We start from the raw sequence: 14,674 nt of genomic DNA on the forward strand, positions 1-14,674 counted from the left end.
TTCTGGCCCGAAAAAGGCGAATGACCTTAAGATTAAAACCTCTTTAATATTAACAAAAAAACGTTCCAAATTCATGTTAAATAATCCAGTATGCAGCAGATCTGAATTTTGAACTCGAATTCTGGAAATAAATTCTGAAACTGAATTCAGGAATTAAATTCGGGTTCAGAAGAAGTCTGTATTCGGATATATTTAGTTCGTGAATCCAGATCTGAATTTCATATACCGAATTTTGTTTCAGAGTTCTTATGTTGAAATTCTAAATCCGAGTTCTGGATTAGAATTCCGAACATAAATTACAAAGCTGAGTTCAGTTCAAAAATCAAAATAAAGTCAGGAAATCTGTTTCAAAACATTAGTTCCATTAGGATTCAATTTCAGAGTCTCAGTTTTAAATTTTGAAGCTTAATTCTAAACCTGGAATCAAGTTCGGAATTCAGGTATACCCGAGTCCAGGTTCTGAATTCTATGTAAAATTCCTCCCCCGGTGAACGACCACAATTAGGTTTAAGCCGGGGCTAAACTAACAGATATAATCCATGGATTACCTAAAAATTTAGTTCCAGTATCCACGTCCAGTATTCAGAAGCTAAATGTGAATACTGATATTCTGGTGTTGATGCCGTTGACTGAGAGCAAATGACAGCGCGACCTAAGCGTTTAGGGCTTTATACCAAGCAGAGTTCTTCTTTGTGTCGGTTTTGCACTAAACACTTTGTGCCCTACCAAATATGTATTCGTTTGGGATCAGGGTCATTTCCCCGAAAGCCGTTTCGCCGAAAGCCATTTCGACGAAAGGGTTATTTCGCCGAATGACATTTCGCTGAGAGGGTTATTTGAAAAGTTATTAGTGAAAATTAAAAACATAGCGGCTACGCCACATCGTTTTGGTTCATGTGCTGTCCGACCTCGCTACCGCTCGTTCGGACCTAACTAAAGCAAAGAAATCTAGCTTTGAGTAGACCGGGCAAACGAGTCGGTTACAGGGTTGTATGCAAGAGGCCGCCGCTTCCGACGTCGGTGACCGACTCAGCTGGCGTCGGCTCGGCGGCTTTGTGCCGCCGAGCCATCTTGGCTTCGGCTATGTGAGTGCGCTACATCATTTATACAGGAAACATGACCCTTTCGGTGAAATGACCCTTTCGGCAAAATGACCCTTTAGGCGAAATGACTCTTTCGGCGAAATGACCTATTTGGCGAAACGATTTTCGGCGAAACGACCCGCTCCCTTCGTTTGGATGGGTGTTCACTGCATTGTAATTCGCTATTAATTTTGGTTCACCGGTGAACGAAGCAGTGCGGTAAAATTTCATTTTAAATCGAATGATACCAGATGAATTTTTTTTCGGTTTTTGACGATATCAAACTAACTAGAGATTATAAGAAGAGAAAGAATATGAAATTATAGAGCCATAGTACTCAAGGAAGAGCAAGGATGTGAAGAATGAAGTGCGGAAAAGTGAGATGTGACAAGGGTCATTTAAGTAAGCAGAAGGCTTCTCGTATCTAAACTTTGACCTTCTACCAGAGGAGTCGAACTTAGGCATCTTAGCGATACGAGTCATCCGAGTCTCTGATATGTCAGAAAGAAAGGGCAAAGGTCGTTTGCTATTTACTATCCGAACTATTTACTATTCCAGATCAAAATGAAATTTATGGCCACTGACCGTCAGCAAATCGATACAGGTCGTCAAATGGTGAGATAACTAAGTCCTCACAAGTCCCTATCTCATGCCTCCCCGAGCGTCTATGATGACATTTGGTCAATAGAACGGCGTCGACTGGGTGCTATCGCCTTCTGCGTTAGTAGCAGAATGAGAGGGTGCGAAATGGCTTGTAGGTTGAAGCCCATTCTAAAGTGCAATGTTCATCATAGTATATTGTAACATATAATTCTGTCGTTTATTACATCATGTATTATTAGTATTATTTTTATTATAAGAAGAGCGTAACTTACACTGCGACATTAACTGTTATATTATATCATAGCATATTGTTTCATATATTATCGTCTTACACTATTTTAAGTTATTATGGTATTATACTGCATTGCATCATAGCATATTATATTGTATTCTACTATATTATGTTATATTGTATTGCATTATGTTGTATTATATTATATTATTTTATATTATATTATAGGGTTTATTATGAGTAGTACTACGTACCTCTGCACAAAATATAAATTTGTTTTCCTTATAAGTTATCATTTTTAAAGTAATCTTTTAACTAAATATCAAGGTCGTCACAAGGTGAGCTTGGTCCTCACTGGTTCCTGTTTCATGCCTACACGTGTGTCTGTGGTGACAATTGGTCCATGGAATGCGTTGATGGCAGAATAAGAGGATGAGAAATGACATATAAATTCAAGTAATATAATATCATAGCATATCGCAACATATCATTTTATTCATTCTATTATTTATTATATATTTCATTATACTATATTTTTTTTTATTATTTTTATTATTATATTTATTGTTATTATGATTAATTTGTGATCAATAATAATAACATATATTATTTTAAAGATGTGGATATTATTATTGTCATTAGAAGAGAAATATTCTACTTCCTGCAGTATTGCGAAGATAGAAGAGCATAACTGACACTCTACACTAAATGTTATTGAATTGACGACTGGACGAGGGATAGTGGATAGCCAGCCCAAGTCACTTGAAGGAAACTTGTTTCCTTCTGAAGGTTTGACATGAGTCTGACGCGCCCTTCTCAAACAAACCATCAGGCGGGTTCAAGCATGTATAGCGATATTCTTCATCCATGCACTGGATATTATGATTGGAAGAGCATCTTTTATTCCCGCGGAATACGAGTAAGTAACTCTACTTACATATCCGCCCAACCCTTTTTGTTCGCTTTTCGGTAACAGCTATAGTAAGAAAGTAAATGGATGAGTCATATCGGGGCTACTGTAAGTCTACCCGCATCCACTGGCAAGTCCTTGAACTGATGGTGGCTTCACTTCACATCACATCACATCACTGACCGTCAGCAAATCGATACAAATTCATTTGACTTTTGGTGTCATTTTCAAATGAAGCTCCCTGAATTCATCGTCAGTTGAATAATCGTATCTAGTCATTTGAAGTTTCGCTTGCTCAGTTTCAAATGCCAAGTAGTCTAGCTGCTTCACTGGCTTCGCTGTTGGTAATGAGCAAGTTCGAATGAATAGAATTTAAAATGAAGTAAAGTATTAAAAATACAAACTGAAATTTTTTACTAGGGAACAAAATAAGTCGTACGCCTACTGCGCTCAACCACTGAAAGTATTCCGTTTTTTTACGTGTCGGTTTTGCGCGATACGCTTTGTGCGATGATTCGTTCAATTCATGCGATTGAAATTTTGCGCGTCTTAGTCGGCCACTAAATTTCACCTTAATGCTCGTTCATACCAAACATTTTAGAAAACTTCAATTTTGAGCTATTTGTAATTACCTCATACTACTGAAAATTTTATCATAAATTACTGAACATATTTCCGATACAACAAGAGATATTTACGATTAAGTTCTGCTCATTCTTAAACAGAGTGACTTTTGAAAGTGCGCCTCATAGTAAAGAAAGACGTATCGACGTCAAAATTATCTTCGATGCTAACGAAATTGATATTTTCCATCGGCTCTATTAAATCAATCCGGTGAAGCGGTTTAAATAAGGTAATCTTCTTCAAATAGGCGGCTTAACAAAAATGCCGATCAATAGTTAGCCGCTCACGGCAATGTTTAAAAAACGTATATATTTAGCCAATTTCAACGAAAACTTGAAGCGCTACTGGAAAATAAATAGTGCTGAATAGATATTAAATGACTCACAATTTATTGGTCGATAGTCGGCATGGACGTTTGACGATCTCTTTCCTTCGTTTAAAACGAAATCAGGTCAAAATGGAAATTATTACTGTGAAGGTAATGCAATAAATCAAACGTTCCGTGCAAGTTGCTAGTAATTCAAATGCAACGTCTTCTGAAATCCCAGACAACCTGTGCTGAAATACATCACTTTGTTTCTCACCATGCACTAACCGTCAACTAATCGTTTCTAGCACCCTTGATCTCAGCTCCTCCGGTTGTCCTGCCCATATGCAATCGCACAGTCTATTCAACTGAGTTGGGCACGGCCCGTAGGCCCACCCACCCTCGAGGCTGATTCAATGTTGACGGGGCGCGCGTAAAGTGGTGACTTCTGCAGCAGCCCGCATCCACCAGAGAGCAACAGCAATCTGTTGCGGTCTGTGGGAAAGTAGTAAACTTTTGCCCGCGAGCTGCTTAGACAGTAGGTAGGACTATACTTAGCTTGAGAGTTTTGCCGCGCGTGCCTTCGCGTGCGAACCACAACCTTCTGTCTATTCCACAGCGCAATGGTTCTCCACAACCTACAGTCACAGAATTGAACTCAGACGAATGGTATGAGCAAATAAATTGAAATAATCGATTGATACAAGATTTAAATGTTATTCAGTGTTCTGTTGTTTGCTCATTGTCGCGGCGATACAACGAGGTGGCATTAGTAGCTTAACATAACCTGCTAATGCGTTGATGACTCGACGATGAAACGTATAAAAAGCTGATTGACAAATTCTGAAATACCTTGATTTGATATGTCATACTTTTGGACACTCACTAAGAAGCGGTGGGTTTGAGCAGACCGGCACCCCTCGTTCCGATGAAGTATTGAATGACAGCCATAAAAGATAACTAACTGATACTTTGAAACGAGTTATCGCGAAGTCTACACCTTTTCAGGTGAACAGGTCAAACTCGTTGCGTTGAAATCTCGCCTGAACATGCGGATAAATCGATTCTCTGCGTGAACGTGAAATAAATCTGACCTCTGAGGGCACGGAACCGTACCGTGTACGATTAACCATAGGAATTTATTTTTTTGCCCCGGTGGAGTCTCGAAGCGATTATACAATGTTGCTTGGAAACAATCTTGACATATTAACAGCTCGAAATTGATGCCAGTTTAGGATGCAAAAAACGAATTCGACTCGATTTTCAGATACGTGTTCACCAACCAAAAAAAACCTGAACAGATGTTAAGTAACATTCATTGATATGTCAGTTTTCATTGAGGTTTTCGTTTGCTGACGAATGACGCAGCCATAAAAGAACAGGCACGAGTTGCATTCCAATTAGTGTTTAATGTCTGTTTGAAATCGTAGCTGTAAGCTACAGAGATTTAACGATCTACTTCCGCCTTTTCAATGCCGTGTGAAATCACTATAAAATTCTGAAGAGTCGCCGGACCCGAGCTAATAAACAACGACGAAACCAAAAAAAAATGGTATCGTTTAATTTTCAATTAATATTATACATATTTCATCATCACACACAAGTTTGGATTGATTGTTCGCGGGAAATATCGTCTATTGGAACCCATTCATGCAACACTACCCGTAGGATGTGCAATGCTTCGACGAAAAATGCCTGTCGTCACGAGGCGTACGGTTTGGTGTAAGGCGAAATAAAATCCTCACGGGAAAATTGATTTATCTTCGATCGTTTCACTCGGATCGTTTTCGGAGCTAATTTCAATTTTTGAGTTCCACCGAAAGAGAGCCCAGCCCAAGAGGCCAGGTAACAAGAGCAGAATCGTTAACCCAAACACAGCGACAGCGGATTAGAAGAAGCGAGCCCCGCGCCAGTCTCGGGATCGGGACAGACGAAAAAAAAAAACGTCGAACCACCCGATTTACCGCTTATGGCCACTTTCATAAATTGAATGAAGATCTATAAATCTTCCCGGGGAGATCTAATTTGGATATATATATTTTTATATTTATTTTAGTATCCCACGGACGGAACGACGGGGTAGCAGTTTAAGTTGGCGCAAAATGCAATATCCTGAGCGGAACCGACGAACCCGCGGCCGGTCCGGTACTTTGGTTTATGATGGGACAGACGAAACGTGGGTATAGGCTAATCTGGTGTTACGATGTTCACAGGTTCTCGCTTTTGGTTGGCTGGCGAACGTTTTCTTTTTTTTTTTTTCTTCGATAAAATTACACTTCATATTACTTTGCTTGTGATGGGATCCAAGAAAAGCACTGGACTATGTGATGCGGTACATAGTTTCATGATATCTTGATGGTTCAACTCGATAGTTATTTCAAAATTACATATTGGCTTTTCGAAGCACTTTCATATACAATTATGGAATAATCGTATTCTTGAGACTTGTATGTAATATACTGTAACTTGTATGCGTTAAACTAATGCCAACATCCATTGATGAACAGCAGTTCATTGTAGAGAATACTTAAATGTACAATTTAATTTCATAGGGAAAAAAACTAAAATAAGACATCAGGTATTCTGGAGACTCATTTCATATGTAGGCCAAATCGTTACATTCGCTAGCCCAGTCTCAATGCAATGATTGCAACAAATGGATTGAACAATAATAGACTGACCCTCTCGCAAAAGTACACTTATTTGTATAATTTTACTTTGGAATATATTTCAAAAACTTCTAAATTTCTTATCGAACCTACATGACTTTTCCCCTTTTTTGCATACATTTTTTTGTGAATTTACTCACATTTAGTTTATTTACTCAATTTCTGAAACTAACAAATCTTTTTGAAATTCTTTGCAGGTATAGGATTTGAAATCTTTATTGGTATCAATAGAACGATCAATATAGTTTACTGTTTGAAGGTGATTTCATGCGAATGTTGGCCGCGGTTTCGCTTTAGATGTGCAAGGTTCAATTTTGGCACACTCTCTTCAACATATCGCCCGGTATTTCACGAATAAATGCAGCATTATTGGCTTCCAGTGCGTCAATCGTTGCTGGTTTATCCTTGTAGACATGAGCCTTAACATGACCCCACAAATTACACCGTCAAATTCCATGATCTTGGTATCCAATTGACGAGCCTAAGACGTGAGAAAAACTGGTCACCGAAGACTGCTCTCAATTCGGTCATCGTTGCATGTCAGGCATGCCCAATTCTTCCATTTTGGGCAAAAAATCGTTCATCATCACACGGTAGCGTTCGCCATTTACAGTAACGTCCCGTCCTTCGTCGCCTGTGATGAAGTACGGTCCGATGATGCCACCTACCCATAATCCAAACCAAACAGTGATTTTTTTAGGAAGCATTGGTAGCTCTTGAAATTGGGTCTAAATGATGAAATAAATCATAATTTTTGCGATTTTTTTTCCAGAACTATCTTTCAGCAAAATAAATTAAAAATGATGAAAAGCATCATTCGAAAAACATTTTGTATTTTTTTCATGGAAAAATATTAAGAAATAAATCGGTGAAGAGGCATTTTTGTGGACGCTTCTTAAAAATCATGATTTGCGGTGTCCACTGTATCTCAGCGCAGACTAATCAGAAGTGAACAAATCAAAGCAACATAGTTAGAGCATAAGTTTTTCTAGACCCCAACGTTTCTGTTTGTTTCGCCGGAAGCCATTTCACTGGAAGCCATTTCACCGATAGCCGTTTTACCGAAACCCGTTTCACCGAAAGTCGTTTCACCGAAAGCTGTTTCACCGAAAGCCGTTTTGTCGAAAGCCGTTTCGTCGAAAGCCGTTTCGTCGAATGCCGTTTCGCCGAAAGCCGTGTCACCAAAAGCCATTTTGTCGAAAGATATTTCGTCAAAAACCGTTTCACCGAATGGATCATTGCGCCAAAATCCGTTTCACCGAATGCATCGTAATTTCACCATTTGAATTTGAAAGTTTTGCCGAAAGGGTAATTTCACTGAAAGGATTTTTTGACTAAAAATATCGTATAGAGGTGAAAACCCGTTTCACCGAAAGCCGTTTCGCCGAAAACCGTTTCACCGAAAGCCGTTTCGCCGAAAACCGTTTCTCCGAAAGCCGAAAGCCGTTTCATTGAGAACCGTTTCATCGAGAGTCGTTTCGCCAAAAGCTGTTTCGCTAAAAGTCGTTTCGCTGAAAGTCATTTAGCCAAAGGACATTTCGTCAAAACCCGTATCATCGAATGGATCATTTCGCCGAAAGATTCGTAATTCACCGGTTTGAATTTAAATATGAACGTTAATTTCGGAAGTATAATATGGGTAATTTCACAGAAAAAGTATTTTTTTGCTGAAAATATCGTATAGAGCATAAATATCGCTCAATGGGTTGTGTATGTAGTGTCAGGTAATAAATATCGTATTTATTGTACTGTCTATTCCGAAGGTACAAACTTTTGAAAATCGCTAGGTGAATTTAAAATTTTAATTTATCAACTATTTTCAGAAAAAAAAGAATTAAGAAACTTGATTATCTAATCAACAAAATTTTTTCACTGCATAAAAAGTGTTTTTCTAAGAAACCGAAACGTTTAAGTAGTACTCAACAAAACATTTCTCTTCAACAACGGTTTGATTTCTTTTATTTCAGTTAAGCGGTTCACTTTGGAAAGTGTTCGACGCAATCCTCATCAAAAATAAAGACTCAACCGATTTGTTTCTATTGTTTATCTTAGGTTTCGTCTTCGACTCATCAGTGCATAGCAGTCCATGATGAGCTGCCAAGTCACTCAACAGTTCAACATAAACCGTTCGGGAGACGTGAAGTTATCTCTATTTGAGACACTTAAGTTGTTCCGAGACACAGTGCCTTTACAGTTTGTTTACGTCTGCTTAGCGGTTTATGTTGAACCGTCAAGTCGGAATAGCAGTTCAACATAAACTGCTGCGCACTGATGAGTCTAACACGAAACGCAAAATTATAGAAAAAAGACGCTTTCTAGAAATGCCAGTTCCTATTTTTTTTTCTTCTTCGATAGCACTACTAACGAGCTGTGTTTCGCTTTTTCAAACAAAATTTGTATAAACCACTTTAACAAAATCACCAACTTAGCCCGCTTTTTCCCTTCAACTTTATTTATAACCGCTTAGTTTTTAAACACAATAAAATTACCTCAAATGCAATGTAGTTTCGCATTCAACTCTAGCGGTCCTTAAATAAGAACGGCTGATTAATGCTCGACACTTCGATTGCTGATTTTGTTTTTGCCTTTCTCTATATTTCTTATGATTATCAAAAAAGAAACGTTAATATATTTCTTTTATCAGGAAATTCGGTGCAGATAACATCTTCCAGAATCAACCGAAACGTGTACTGGAGACATTCGAACAGAAAGAAGAAGGTTTCAGTGTATGTGGCCAAATGAGTACACCTTTCGAAGCCCAATATACTTCACGGCTCCCTATTATTATCTAATTTGTGGTTACCGCAAAAATCTGATTCAACCCCAAAAATCACAATAATAATTTCATAATATCAGATTTCAAAGCAGGGCGAGGCTCCACATTGAGAACTGATTCACTTTTCTTGCAAATCAAACTAATATTCCAGAAACAGCTAAAAACACTGCTGATATGTTCACTAATCTGTTCCAAATTTCATCTCAATGGATTTTTGTTCTTCCTTTTGTTGTTTCTATGGCGATCAAATGAAAATATTGCACTATTACACTCTCAGGTTCAAAATATCAGAATTCTTCTGAAAAGGGCCTAATGCCAACTGTGAGACAACACACGATACTTTTAGAGCCAGTTTGGAATCAATTCGACTTTTAAAAATTATTGGGTCGTTTCCGTTTCCTTTCATTTTACATTCAAACTCTTACTGTAAGGTCAATCTTGATTGGCTGTTTTCAAAATACGAAAATATTAGACGTACAGCCAATGAAGTACACACACTTAACAGCGCTATGTTGACATATATCGAAAAAAAGGGCTACTTGATTTGCCATAATGGCTATTTCATTACTATTTAGCACGCACTCTCTAGTAATATTTGAAGCCGGAACAGTTTTATTGAAATATAAATATCAATAATATAATGAAACTAATGTCACGGATACCAAAACAAACAATGCCACAAAGATAGCGAAACTGTCATTCGCATCGATTCAGCCCCTTTCGAGACCAAAAGCCAGAAAAAATATATTTTAAATTGACCGTTACAATGACAAATTTCTAGCGGAATAATTATTAAGCCTTGATGAATAATTATTAAGTAATCTTCAATCATAATGAATTCAATTTGATAATGCGTATGTGATCTGCCATCGGCTACAATTTGCAAGGATTTTTTAAAGCGTGTGGTTATTTTATGCTTTGTATGTATCCTTTTCATTCATATTTTGTATTAATCGACGCCTAGGTCTTCAAAACCTCGTGCTTTATTCGAAACATTGTCGATTTGAACTATAAAATAAACTATTAAAAAAAATCATAAATCGTCAACACTAAAAAGTTGGTCGTCTTTGACAGATATACATTTGTTGATGCTTTCAATGAACAATGAAATAGCACTTGTCGCTAAGGAATTTTACCAGTTGAAACTGCATTTAACCTCAATTCACCAGCCGAATAATTTTTCTTTTGGCTCTAATGCTAGTTAATTTCAATACAATAGACAGTGAAGGGGTTAAAACCACTGTCCAGTATTCTGACAGAGATGCCAGGTTAAATTTTGGGCGTCTGCATACTAGAAATGCTCCTGTGCAAACTCGATATTTAAAAGTATGACGAGAAAAACCAAACAAAAACCGTACAGTATTAGCAAAAGTCATTAAATTGAACGATTGTTTATAAAAACATCGACAACCTGCCAAAAAGTCTGCTAATAAACGAAATTGCAAATTTTCATACCAATCTGCAAACCTGGCATCTGTGATTCTGACGCTCATTATTTTGCTATTCTGCGACGATTCCGTCGCATTCTATGTCCAGCTGAAAACCATTATAACATTATGAGAAAACTTGGCAACCTTGCGATACAAAATGAGATGTACACAAAGCGCAATCAAGGGAAATAAATGCAAATTTTCATCTCATATTTTTGATGATTTTCATTGCTTAGTGCGTAGATTTCGGAGTTTTCTATCGTTGATTAAACAAGTGAAAAGTGAACATTACCAATTATGAAGTCATCCATCATAGATTAGTGGTGTAATTTATGTGAAATAGTGATCACGTTTTGAGACGAATCAATTAGTAAATATTCAGAAACAAGACGAAAATGTTGCCTAAATTAGGAAGTGATTTTTTTTAAGAAAAAAAAACGTTCGATTTTTCAATGGGAAAGTGTGACAAAAAACTTAAATAAACATTTTAAAACGTTTCGCAGTTTGTACCTGAACCAAACGTTGAAAGATATGATTTATGTTCAATGTTATGATGTGGAAATAGGAGCTCAGGTGAAATAGGAAGCTGTTACCCTAATTGAATGTGCTGTTGGTGATCACAAAAAATATTTTGACTGCGTCGGCAAAAACAATTCGAAAAAACATGCAGCTTTTCGTACGAATTTATTAAATTATGAAGGGTGCTGTTTCAATAAAAGCTAAGTACTGTGAATTCCACGTCTAGATATCATGATAACGGTAATTTTTAGGAGCGAATTCATTGCTCATGAATTGTTAAATCATATTTTGATGTTTAACAGATTATTTTTCATCACAAACTTGATCATTTGCAAAAACCTCTAACTTCGTCGTTTTTAAAAAATAATAATCAACTTAACAACAAGTGTTGGGGTTTAATAACAAGTACCAAATCGAAGTATAGTAAAAAATGCATGTTTTTGTGATTTTATTTGTAGTTTTTGAATAAATATTCCTCTATATTTTGAATGCACATTTTTTCAAATCCCAATTGGTTGTCAAAAGGTGAGATAACTAAATGCTCACAAGTTACTATATCATGCCTCCCCGTTTGTTCGATGAAACGGTGTCGACTGGGTGCTATCGACTTATGCGTTAGTAGCAGAATGAGAGGGTGTGAGTTGGTTTGTATGTAATAATTCACTTGAAACGTGAAAATTATTGAAAATCCTTTAAAAACGTCAAGTATTTTGTCTTGACGTTCTATTGCTGAAGTAAATTAAACCCCTAAACGTGACTTTAAATTGTCAACTTGTTTTCATGAAAACCGTCTACAGCATTCTTTGCAATTCATAAATTAGCATTTTGCATATCATCATTCTAACACATGGGCTGAAAAGTCCCGGGCCTAACACATAGATGGCGCTAGTTTTATTGCAGTCACCTTTTTTCAGTTTGTTTTATTTAAAAGATATTTTATTCAGGCCTATTTGCGTACAAGCTTTACGTGACCGAGTTAGCCGATTTTTTAAATAAAGAATTTTTTGAAGTGGATCTCGTTGTCACCCTTTTTCTAGGAGGAGAAGAACTTCCATTTCCCTCCTGCGAGGGTTGAGGGGCACTTTGTTCGTGGCTCGTCTGTTGATTTCCGTCTTTTTTTCGTTTTCCTTGTTGTTCGCAGTCTTGAGCTCGTTGCTGTAGGAGCGCCTTGTTGTACATTAGTTGCAGTTGTTGGTTGGTTTGATGGAGAAACAGGAGTACTACGTTCACTAGTTTTCGTTGTTGAACGGTTGACCTTGTCTTTGGTTGAAGATGTTCTTTTCGCAGTTTCAGTGCAAGGTTTACCGTAGTGTGCAGGCTGTTCACAAAACTGACATGTAACCAGCTGATTTTCATAGGTAATCAGCGTTTTACACGGATGTGTCCCACCTGATGGAATTGCCTTACGTAGTTGCATACGTACCACTCGCACGCCATTCCGGATGCCTGGGAAAAAAATCCGCCATACTTCTCTTTCGATGGAAAGAACTTCACCGTACTGCGACATGATTTCCCGAACGCACTGATCGCTGGTCTGCGGGGGAAGGTCATGCACGCGTACTTCTATGGCACTGTCCACCACGTGCACAGGAATTTTGTATTTAATGTTGTCACACTCAACGCTGTGCACCTCGTTATTAACCGAAGCGAATTCAATTGCATCGCTTTCACGTTTAAACATAATGTACACACAGTTAGACAGTTAGACAGCCTTGTTGAATTGAATCTCAGTTATCAGCGTCTAGATGCATTCGTTCTTTAAGTAAGATTTCAATTTCATTTGCTGCTGGTCTAACTTTGCAATGCTTGAAATCTATACAAATGGAATTTGGTCTTGTTGGCCAAGTTTCAGGCTTTGTTAAATCATATTTGACCATTCCGTACACTCTATTGTTCACTGCACTTGTATTGTCTTTGTTTCTTTTGCTTCGACCGCAAACGATTTTCGACTGTGTTGGGTGAGATGCGAGCACGAACTGACCTTTTTTCAGTTAATACTAACCTTTAAAAGACAACAATTAAAATTTCATGATACTCTATTCATTAGTTTGTGAGTTATTGGGCTACGACTGACGCTACTTTTGTTATTGTCAGAACAATGAGTCAAAAGCAATTTCGTGTTGTAATATTACACTGCTTCTTGATGGGAAAAATACCGTTCAAGCGAAGCAAAGGCTTGAAAAGTGTTATCAGAAACAACAATAAAACGTTCCTCTGCTCTCTTCAAACGTGGTCATAGAGACACCGATGATGCAGAACGTAGTGGACGTCCAAATGAGGCGATAACACCAGAAAACATTAAAAAAATCACAAAATCGTTTTTAATGATCGAAAAGTAAAGTTGCGTGAGTTAGCTGACATCGTAAAGATATCAAAAGAATTGACTATGAGAAAGCTCTGTTCAAAGTAGGACAGCTTTTGCATACTGTTGACCAAAAACGAGAACGTGTTGATAAGCCTGAGCAGTGTTTGACAATGTTCAAATGTAACAAACCGGAATTTTTGCGTCGATATGTGACAATGGATGAAACATGGAACATCACTTCACTCCAGAATCGAAACGATCGTCATCTGAGTGGACAGCAACTGGTGAACCTCGTCCAAAGCACAACAATCGACTGGAAAGGTTGTGGCCTCGGTATTTTGGGATGTGCGTGGTGTAATATTTATCGACTATCTTGAAAAAGGGAATACCATAAACAGTGAATATTATATAGCTATTGAAGGCTGAAATTGCGAAGAAATGACCGCATATGACAAAGAAAAAAAATTTGTTTCATCAAGACAACGCACCATGTCATAAATCAATCAAAACAATGGCAAAACTACTTCGAATTGCTCCCACATCCACCGTATTCGCCAGATTTGGCTCCCAGCGACTACTAGCTGTTCGCAAACCTGCAAAAAATTTGCAAGAATGAAGAGGTTATCGCTGAAACTGAGACCTATTCAGAGGCAAAAGATAAATCGTTCTACAAAGTGGTATTGAAATGTTTGAGCGGCGCTGGATGAACCGGTGACCTCGGAACATGATTTGCTTTGTATACGAAATGGGTTATCGCAATACTGATCGTTACAGGTAAACATGTTACTACCCAGAAAAATATATTTGAGGATTCTCATAATTTTATTATAACGACAGTACTAAGTTTCAATAGGTGAATAACTCTAGACAGTTCAAAAATCAATTTACTAAAAGCCCTATGCAAACAGCTCGACGTCAGCATGGATGGCTCTCGACCAGCGCCGCTGGTGACTCACCAACAACTCCAACGGACATCGCCTCGGCATCAACGCGAATAATCTGTGATGATGATGATGATGATGATGCGGAAAGCTCCTGCAATCCAAAAGCAGAACTCGCGTCGTCTCGTCGCACCGCGCGATATGGCAATATGCGGTGGGTGCATTAAATATTTACTTACTTCACAGCCGACAACCCGACTCTCGCCGGAGATTTCCGCCAACCGATAGACAGAATTTAAATTGAATTAAATTTTCAATAACCCAAGGCCTTCGGTT

Source organism: Malaya genurostris, chromosome 3, assembly GCF_030247185.1.
Source record: "Malaya genurostris strain Urasoe2022 chromosome 3, Malgen_1.1, whole genome shotgun sequence".
Classification (NCBI taxonomy): domain Eukaryota; kingdom Metazoa; phylum Arthropoda; class Insecta; order Diptera; family Culicidae; genus Malaya; species Malaya genurostris.